The 9649-nt window shown below is 40.5% G+C and overlaps 1 long non-coding RNA gene across 4 annotated transcripts; it reads left to right on the top strand.

Annotated features, from left to right (window-relative positions):
* Positions 1–792: 792 nt before the first annotated feature.
* On the top strand, positions 793–8962 carry LOC125616258. 4 transcript variants are annotated; one of them, XR_007346888.1, is made up of 5 exons: positions 1574–1685; positions 1932–2218; positions 4465–4483; positions 6997–7087; positions 8673–8962. It is a non-coding gene; the product is annotated as an uncharacterized LOC125616258 (long non-coding RNA). The 4 variants fall into 4 exon arrangements; XR_007346896.1 differs by lacking the exon at positions 1932–2218 and having other exon boundaries at positions 793–1685; XR_007346916.1 differs by lacking the exon at positions 4465–4483 and having other exon boundaries at positions 795–1685.
* Positions 8963–9649: the final 687 nt, after the last annotated feature.

Below are 9649 nucleotides of genomic sequence, written 5' to 3'. Positions count from 1 at the left end.
CTGAAACACCCAGGAACTGGCTTCAAACACAGTTGGAATTGAGGGCACAAGGCGTGTAACCGTGTTCAGTTTTTTCCATCCTTTAGCTTTTCCGGTATTTTGATGACTTGATTCTCAGCTCTACTTCACAGGGCCTGGCTCAACTATTTTTACCACATACTCTGTGAATGGAAATAGCAAGTACCTCCTCCTCACCTGTCCTAGCAAAAGTGTCAGGGGGTCTTATTGACTATCCCTGAGCCAGTCATTGAAGCCTGAAGAACATCACAGATCAGAGAGGTCCAAAAAGAACTAGAACCCAGCCTTATGTAGACCAAAGTTACAGGACAGGGACTCAGCCCCAGGGAAGGACACGATTCAGCTACTGCACCTGGGGGCAAAGCTCTGTGAATTTGGACCAGTTTCTTCATCTCTCTGAGCCTCATTACTTTGTGGATAAAAATGTTCAGTTCATAGTGTGAGGATTAAATAAGACAACATAAATAAAGGACCTAACATAGCAATAGAATCTCAATAAGTTTTAAAGATGAATTGATTATTATTCTGTTTGTATTTTGGCCTGAATCCGGTCATTACATAAGCAGCAATGTCCACTGATAGCACTAGGTGGCAATCGTGTGATGGAAGGTAATGGACAGGCTTTTTGGCCACTGGAAAATAAGAATTGGCTGATCCGACAATTGGCAGTTGCAGGAATGCATAGGGGACAGAGTCCAATTCCTGCTGCACTGAAACCAGACTGTGTGACCTTGAGCAAGGTCTGGATTGATCTGTGGCCTGGATTTCCTCAAGTAAAACTGGAGTCTGATTCTCAATTTGGCTTTAAAATGTTCTTTTTTTATTCTATAAAAAGAGAATTTTCTATTTTATAGCAATTGTGACTATAATCTCAGGAGCCAAAAACTGTCCAACAGTCTTGGTTGTTAATATACATTGTTTTAAAATATGGTCACATGAAACATAATCCATTCATTTATTCTTAAGTTGTAGCTATCCTAGGAGGCCTAAAAGAGTTCATGTAATTTTGTAAGGTGACTAATGGGCCCGGAGAGACGCTCTCCAGTTATACACAGCTCAGAAAATCATCCTTTGAGGCATGCAATTCAGAAACCTCACTATTAAAAAAAGTCATACTGAGCAGGCTTTAAAAGTATTTCTCAGTCATGTAATTATGTTTTAATGCCAGGTTCTTAAAATGACTTAGAAAAGAAGAAGCAGCTCTGAAAATTTTAGGTCTGAAATGTGTTAGAAGTATCTGGGGCAGCAGGAGGATGCATCAGGAAACGGGTGACATTTAATAGGGCTTAAGAATGAAAATGATGACTCTCCACTTTCACATAAATGAAGCCTCTATATCAAAGTTGAAATTAGATGATATGATAAAAATTGGTATTTACCTAGTGTAATATGATGGTATTTTCTTATTATGAAATTCTTCAGTGCAAGGAAGTTACGTGCTGGTCCTGTCTCACTCCGTATAAAACTCCTTGCACAAGGAGATCCAATTGAAATTCCACGGGTGTTCACACTTTTCTTCATTCCATGGAGATGTGGAACAGCCTAGTCTGAATACTTGACCTTTATTTCTCAGCATGCTCTTTTTTTTTTTTTCCCCAGGACAAAGCCTTCTGAATTCTTAAACCTGGAAGGTGGAGGTGAGAATTTGCTGGTGAGATGTGGATCAGGTAAATTCTCAGGTTTTCTTTATATTTTATAAATCCAGACTGTGCTTTACATATGCTTATAAAGGGGGAAAAAAAGAGATAGTTAATTAGGGTATTTAATTGTTTCTTTAGTCCCTCCCCCACCCCAGAGAGGAATGTGAAAGAATGAGAATGGTTTTGTTTTTATCTAATTTCTAATTTAAAGGGGGTAGGCAGGACTAAAAGCTCCTTTGCCTCCAACTGGCACTATTTTTTTTTTTTTTTTAGTGGTGGTGATGGTCATGGGGATTGAACCTAGGACCCCGTGTATACTAGGCAAGAACCCTAACACTGAGCTACATCCCCAGCCCTCTGAGTAGAATGTTGAGGTGTCTGAGAAAAAAAAAATTCAAGTTTCTTTGAGGAACCTGAAGGACTTAAGACACAGCCTGCCCCAGAGTTTCTGATTCAGCAAGTCTGGGATGGAGTCCAGAACTGGAATTTCTAACCCTAAGTCTCCCTTGAATGCTGATACTGCAGGCTAGGACCCACCCACTGAGAACTACTGCTTTTAGGTAAGGGATCTTCCTGGCAACCTGAAAACCTCCTGGTCTCTCTGGAGCTTGAGATCTGAGCTCAATGCTAGGGTTGTGCTGGAGGGTGTCTTTGTGTGTGGGTAGGGGATAGCTGAATGTATTTGTCCAAGGAGCAGGCAAGATGTTGAAATGGAAGAAAGTTGCATCTACCCAAAGGCTGAGAATCAGTGCCCTTTCCTTAGAATGCTCCAGGCTTTACTGAGCCTGCTTCAATCTTCCAGTGGGCTTGAAGAGAAGCGGCTTGGTCAGAACGAGGTGAGCCAACCTCCTCAGATTAAGCCTAGGACAGTAAGGATACACACACCCACGGTATATTAAAAGGCTTGCTTCTTTCTGGGCACCAACTAAGCTTTCCAAATTTTTATGTATGCCCAGGGATAAGGAAGGGAGACAAATAACTAAGATCGAATTTCTTGCCAATTCAGTGGCATTAGGGATGGCAGTCAGATTTAATTTGAAGAAAGTAATTAGATTTTTCTTGCCTATCCAACTTAAGAGTCAATGCCATACCTACGACACAACTTTCTGGCTTATCACACACAATCCACTTATATTTATATTTGTGAACTCAAACCCAGTTCTGCCTCTGCCACAGCTTTGTGTTCTCTTTGTTCTCTGTGAGGGTAGGCAGGGCTTATAAACTGTGTGACCTGGAAGTGTCCTGCTGAGTGGGCACACTGGGGCTGGAACCCAGCCAGGCTGTGAGGAAAGGGTGACTTTCTGTGATTTTTCTAATGGTTACAGGTAACTCCTGCATAAGATCACACAGTAGGAGCATGCTATATTTTATTCAGACACTTTCCTCTTGACTTTCATGTGGCTTCTACTTTTCTCTGCCATAACTAATATTCTCGTACATTTCTCCTCTATGTGTAGATACATTTGAGATATCTGACATTTTTCACTTGATTTTCTTCTCACAAAAATTCTGTCAGTTAGATATGCATTTTGTTTTTTAAATATGCAAAGACTTCTAGGAGTGTTCAGGCCATCACCCAAGGGTGTTAATTAGCTGGTGCAAGTTGCTTTCCTCTAATTTCTAGCTGAGATACACTATTTTGAACAAATGGAAGAGAAACAAGAGGAGAATGAGTAAAGAATTATTAAGGTAGGGACACTTGGAGTGATAGGGAGTGGCGGCAGGTTTGAGATACCCAGAAACCAAATGATATCAAGGCACTGATTTCCTGAGGGTCCTGTGCAAGGATGTTGGAGAACAGAAAATTGTCAAGGATTAGTTTGCATCTCAAAAATTATAATTCAGTCCAGTCCTACTTTCCACTAAGAGGAAAAGGTACGTACTTTCTTCTCCCTCTTCTACTCTCCTGTATTGGCAGCACCTCTTGTGCCTAGGATTCAGGGCTCTGATTGACCAGCATTAAGTCCCAGTCTGGGTTCAACAGGCTTTGCAGGATCATATGGCAATTTGATGTCACTGCAGCATTGTTCTTATAGGAAATAGATTTCTCTTTTCAAACAACTGATTTGATTTCAGCGTGTATTTTTCGTATCTATCCACTTATCAGAAGAGCCTGCCTCTGGTTTTAAAGCTCAAATGTGGAGGACTCTGTCTTACCTTAGTAAGCACAATGAAAAGCCCAGCTTGAGAAGAAATCATTTCTAAAAAGAGATGTTCTGTTATGTATTTACTGCAGTTCTTATGTAGGGGAGGTTTGGTGTCATTTTCAAAGATATCCTGTTGCATTATAAGGTGCCCTGTCTCCTTTTCCCCCATAAACAAGGCGAGCCCTTAGGGCAGCTCCTTAGAAGGTTTAAGAGACACAGCCAGTGATCTCAGTCCACCCTGGATGGCAGGAGGCCAAAAGAGGGGGCTGGTACTGCCCACTGCAGGGAACTGTTAAATTCCTGACCTAGTTTCTGAAAATATGAGAGGAAAAAGCAGAGACACGAATACTAGCTGTGGCCCCGTTCAGTAAGACCTCATTTCTCTTTTCATTTCACTTTAGCCACATTTGTTTGAGCAGCAGGTGAAGCGCCTTTTAAAAGACTGTCATCGCCAAGGGAAGTCATCTGTTTTACATTAATTGTCCATTAGTCTCTAAGCCTCCATCCATTAAAATCCTCAGCCACTCATTATGAATATTGTGCCTGAGTCCTGCTGTCAGCCTTTCATTGCAGAGCTGTTTTTCTGCATCTGACTTAATTACTGTAAGTGCCTGTTCCTTTGAGCGTACCAATTAATGCTAACTTTCTTTCCTTGCTAGGTTGAACAGAGAAACCAAGGTGAGGACAGTTCGGCTGCTGTTTACTCTAATTTATTAGAGACCTTTCTGCCACAAGCTCACACAGTGGATACCTTATATCCACACTGCTGTGCTTGCCTGAGGACTTCTACATATGTTTTGAATAGACTTGTTTTTCTATAGAGAATATGCGCCATAAATTTACAATCCACCCATGTTATTGTGATGAGGGGTTTAAATTTCATTTGTTCCCTATTAGTTTAGACACGCACTTTTTAAATGTATGTGGCAATCTGAACAACAGCTTGGATGAAATTGACTTTGTTGATAGAAAAATTAAGCTTTCATCCTTTCTAATTACAGCTTGAGGGGTGGCAGTAGTACAATAATTTAATTACTGTAGCTCCCTTAATATAACCAACTCACCTACGTTTAGCCCTGTGGCTGCTGTTGGGAAAAAAATAAATTTAAATGGAGGAAGAGAAAAACTCATTAAAGTAACTAGGAGTAGCTTCTAGAAGTTTTGGAGGCAAATGAAACTATTATGTAGGACTCAGAGAAACAGATTAACAAATTATCCTCAATGCTTTTATAAAAGCGTAAGAAAACAACCATTCAATCAGATTTCTTTTAAAATTTGTACCATGTTCTCCCTGATCAATACTGAATTTTATATATTTTATTAATATTAAAACAGCCAATCAATTAATATAAATTCTTTTTCAAGATATTCTGATAATATATCTATTCATTCAGATTCTGATTGACTATTGACCTTAATTGAATTTATTACAGATTTTAAAACTGTTACCACGGTTTAGTTCCATCTTATAACTGAGGTTGTTAATAAATATCCTTGTTAGTATAAGGTACTTATAAGTACTTGTTGATTTGCTTGATTATCTCTAAGCAATGCTCCACTCTAGCAACTCACATACACAATGTATGCAGAGGGATTTAAATTACAGGATATAATCAAAGTCTAAGAATTTTGTCTTTCTTATTTCTTGAGGATTGTTGGGAAAATATCCATTTTTGACATAAACTATTCAGACAAAAATCAGCAACCACCCTGGGAGACACTTAAAATAGGTGAAGTCTGTCTCTGAGGCCCTTAGCCTTTTTCGACAGAGGGCCCTAATTTGGCAGTACCTGCTCCTGAACTCTGTCCTCTTCCTTACCATCTGGGGGCCAATCCTATATTTCATATATATGGCTCTGGTCAGTAACATGCTTTTAGCAAATCGTTATTGAAATTTAGGATTGTGACCATTTCAGAGGGTTATCCTCTTCGCCCTCATTATTTTCATCCTCAACTTTTCTGGACAGAGTCTTGTACAGAACTTGGAGTGGTCCTTCCCCACCCAGATGGTGACCTTTGTCTTCTTGATGGCTCAGCATCCCTGACAGAAATTACTTCTGCACCATGAGCACAAACAGTGGCTTCATCCATTTTTACAGAGGGAAATTTTGTATCACTCTTAAGTAACCCTCTAGTTTATTTCTTGAACACACCTTTAATACTTCACCCCATTGATAGAACACTCTTAAAAATCCTACCAGCTTTTTTTTTCCAACAGTTCTCAGAGCTTAGAAAATTCAAAACTACAGTCTAAAAATTCATTGACAGACATTAGACATTTTTATTTTTTTTTATTTTGAGATAGAGTCTCATTAATTTGCTTAGGGCCTCGATAAGTTGCTGAGGCTCCTACTACACCCTCCCAAACAGCTGGGATTATAGGCATGCACTACTACATGTAGCCACTTTGTTTTCTATTTTAATTTTTTTTTCAAAATTTCACCTGTTTCCTAAGGGATCCTGGGGTAAAGTGAGGAATTTATTTAGGTATAAAATGAAGCACATGGGCAGCACTACCCAAAGTGGTTTATGCACATTAATCTTGCCATATTCTACTTTGTAGTCTGTGATCAAATAAGTTCAAGTAGCTGTGAATATAATGTGCCTTTTTGAACAATTTATGGCACCATTTCAAAAAGCTCAGTGAGGTCCTGAACCAAATCGGCCTGTTTAACTTGTTTTATCCAGCATTTCTCTAACATAGTCAACAGAAGAGCCACTGTATTTTTTGCAGAAAACCTAATAACATCTAGAAAACAATGGGGCAGATCGTCTCCAGGTGTCCCAGGTCTGGCATTGTGTCATCCTATAGAAAAGTGTTTATAGGCATATCATTGGTGGCAAGAATACTTTCTTGTTGCCTATCAATATTGAAGCCCAGGGAGCTCAGTGCAACAATGGAATTCTATTTCTGTGCCCTAAGTACAGTGATGAGCTATTTTTCTGATCCTAACATTGGGGTATAAAGAAGTAGTACTCTCATTAAGATCAGGATTGAAAGTAGATTTCTGGAAACAGTTGAACATAATTTCCATAGAGTGTTATGGTTTGGATCTTAAATGTCTCTCAAAGGCCCAGATGCTCCGCCTCTGGCTACTGGAAGGTGATGAAACTTTTAGGAGGGGAGGCCTGGTGGAAAGATTAGTCAGGGCATGCATTTGAAAGAGAATCTCTTTCTTTTTGCTTCCCAGATACCATGAGGTAAGCGACTTTGCTGTACCACATGCTACCCATCAGGATGTTCTGACTCGCCACAGCTCCCCAAACAACAAAGCCTACAGAGTATGGACCAACCCCCCCAAAATCATGAACCAAAATAAACCTTTTTGCCTTTATCGTTGTTTGTCTGGGGCATGTTGTCACAGTGACAGAAAGCTGACTTACATAGTATAATACAATTGAATTCAAGCATAGTTGAGTGCTGCAGTGCAAAATAAGATGGGGAGTACTGCAGAAATTCCCCAAAGACCTGTAATTCTCATTAACAACATGGTGCCAGCAAGTCCTAGAGTCCCGCTCAGATTTTTTTTTCTTTTTTTTTGGGGGGGGGTGGTACAGGGATTACTAGGAATTGAACTCAGGGACACTCGACCACTGAGCTACATCCCCAGCCCTATTTTGTATTTTACTTAGAGACAGGGTCTCACTGAGTTGCTTAGGCTTAGCTCTCACTTATGCTGAGGCTGGCTTTGAACTCCTGAGCCACTGGGATTATAGGCATATGACACCACGCTGGCCCAGCTTCTTATTACAATAAATATCTGCCCTTTTGGATCAGTTTAAGAGAAAACTACATGTATCTTTGTGGAGAGCCACTCTGGAAATACATGTCATTGAGTCCTGAGCAAGAGATACTGAACAATTATTGCACCTGCAATAACTTAGGCTTTACCTCCGCTGGGATAATGAGGTGTGGCTCCAGGTGTAGACGTTACCTGATGGGATTGATTTACACTCACCTGTTCCTTTGTAATCCTATCCCTTGCTCCCCCTTTTTTGGATAGAATGTTCTAAGAAACAGCATCCCCCAATAAAAGCCAACCTCAGAACGTGTGCTCCCTCTCTCTTGTCAGCCTTTTGAGACTTTCTCTTGTCTTCCTTGTGGGAGCCTGAGACTGGGAGCCAGGGAAGCTGTCCTGAAGCTCATAGAAAAAGGTATTTCATGTCCTGTGGTCTTTTTGTGTCACCCCAAATTCACACAAGTGACTTTGGTACAGTTGCCTGAGTTGGATGGGGGCAGCAATCCTCTCCTTATTTTTTATTGCCATAAACATAGCATCAGACACCCATCCCATATCACCATGGACAAAAAACTGGTTTTATCCCAAGTTCAAGGTTACATCCTGGCTGATTTGCATAGTCCTATTCTTTCCAATGATATGTGCAGGGATGGGCTTAAGAGCTACTTCTGACTAACAGGCCATACAAGAGGCGTAGAAGGTTGCAGGGGGTTGAGAGGAAATTTTTCCTTACTTCTGAAAACATCAAACCCAGAAGTCATGCTCCCTTTTGGGCACTCAACATTAATTTTGTTTCTGGATGTCTCACTTGGGAAAGTGACAACCATCCTACTTCTACAAACAGCATGGGTTCAAAATAGAACTGATGCTGAGGATAGCAGAGGAGAGGACAGGAGAACCCTGGGTCGATGGCACCACTGAACCTCTGACTGTGCATTCATTTCACATAGTTTAAGCCAGTCGATTCAGTATTTTTGTCTCTTGAGGCCCAAATTTCCAACTAGCAGAGGCCCCTTTTAATGCAACTATTCATGGCCATTATTTTCACTCTCGAATTCTTCCTGGATGTACTCTGTGAATGTGCAGAAAGCAGCAGAAAGCTAAACACTACATTTCTTTGTTCACAGGCCTCCCTACTCTGGTGCCCCAGGCATACATGATGGTGCTTCCCTAGCAGGACAGCATGTCAGAACAGCTCAGGGTGCAGTCATGGACAACAGCACATGCCCAGGATGCCCACCTACTGAGCATTTATTTGGCTGGAGGAAGATTTTGAAATAAAGGAAATGTGTGAATTTCTTTTCTCCAAAAATTCCCTGATCCATTCTTCCCTTGGCAAACACTTTTAGTCATTGCATTTATTTATACATTTAATGTATGCATGATCATTATTAAATTTCTACTTCATTGGGAACTATTTGAAGGAAGTGACTTCCTCTGTGTTCTCATATCTAACATACTTCAATGATTCTGTGGTAAGTTATGTGCATTCAATAAGTGCCTTGTTATTAGCTAATATCCCTATTTTTTTTTTATTAGAGAGACACAAGAAAACAATCTCCCCGCTCCCATCACTCAGGATTTAATCAGAAAACAGAAGTCTTTCTAGATTCTTTTTTTTTTCCTTAGAGAGAGTTGATAGAAGAAGTGAAGTTTACCCAACCATTAGAAGGGTTGGGTAAATAAAGGCCAGAAGGTTGTTGTTAGGACATCTGGGTGATGTCCTAAAAGGTCTCTAGGGAAGATGAGGCTGCTGATATGATCAAGCTGCTCACAGTGGGTGTTTCCCAGAGGACTCAAAGAAGCAGAGGCTTTGAGGCACTGTCTGGAACTGCAGCAAAGAAAAATGGCCTTTCCTTTTTTACCACCTTGTACAGCTCCTGGGAGTACCTCTCACTGCCCAAATGTACCTTGGAGGCAATGGAGAAAGAACCAGAAACCTTCCTAGTTTTTCTCTGGAGATATAGAAAAGAATGGGTCCATGTAGCACAATGAGGCTGAGTTGCAGACCATCTTGCAACCCTGCCCCACGTGTGATATAGGAATAGAAAATAAAAACAAAGAGCAGTTGATAAGCAACTGTTTTTAAATTATAAGATAATTC

Source organism: Marmota marmota, unplaced genomic scaffold, assembly GCF_001458135.2.
Source record: "Marmota marmota marmota unplaced genomic scaffold, marMar, whole genome shotgun sequence".
In the NCBI taxonomy this organism is placed as follows: domain Eukaryota; kingdom Metazoa; phylum Chordata; class Mammalia; order Rodentia; family Sciuridae; genus Marmota; species Marmota marmota.
The sequence above is the reverse complement of the archived record's forward strand: the minus strand, read 5'-3'. Positions and strand labels throughout refer to the sequence as shown.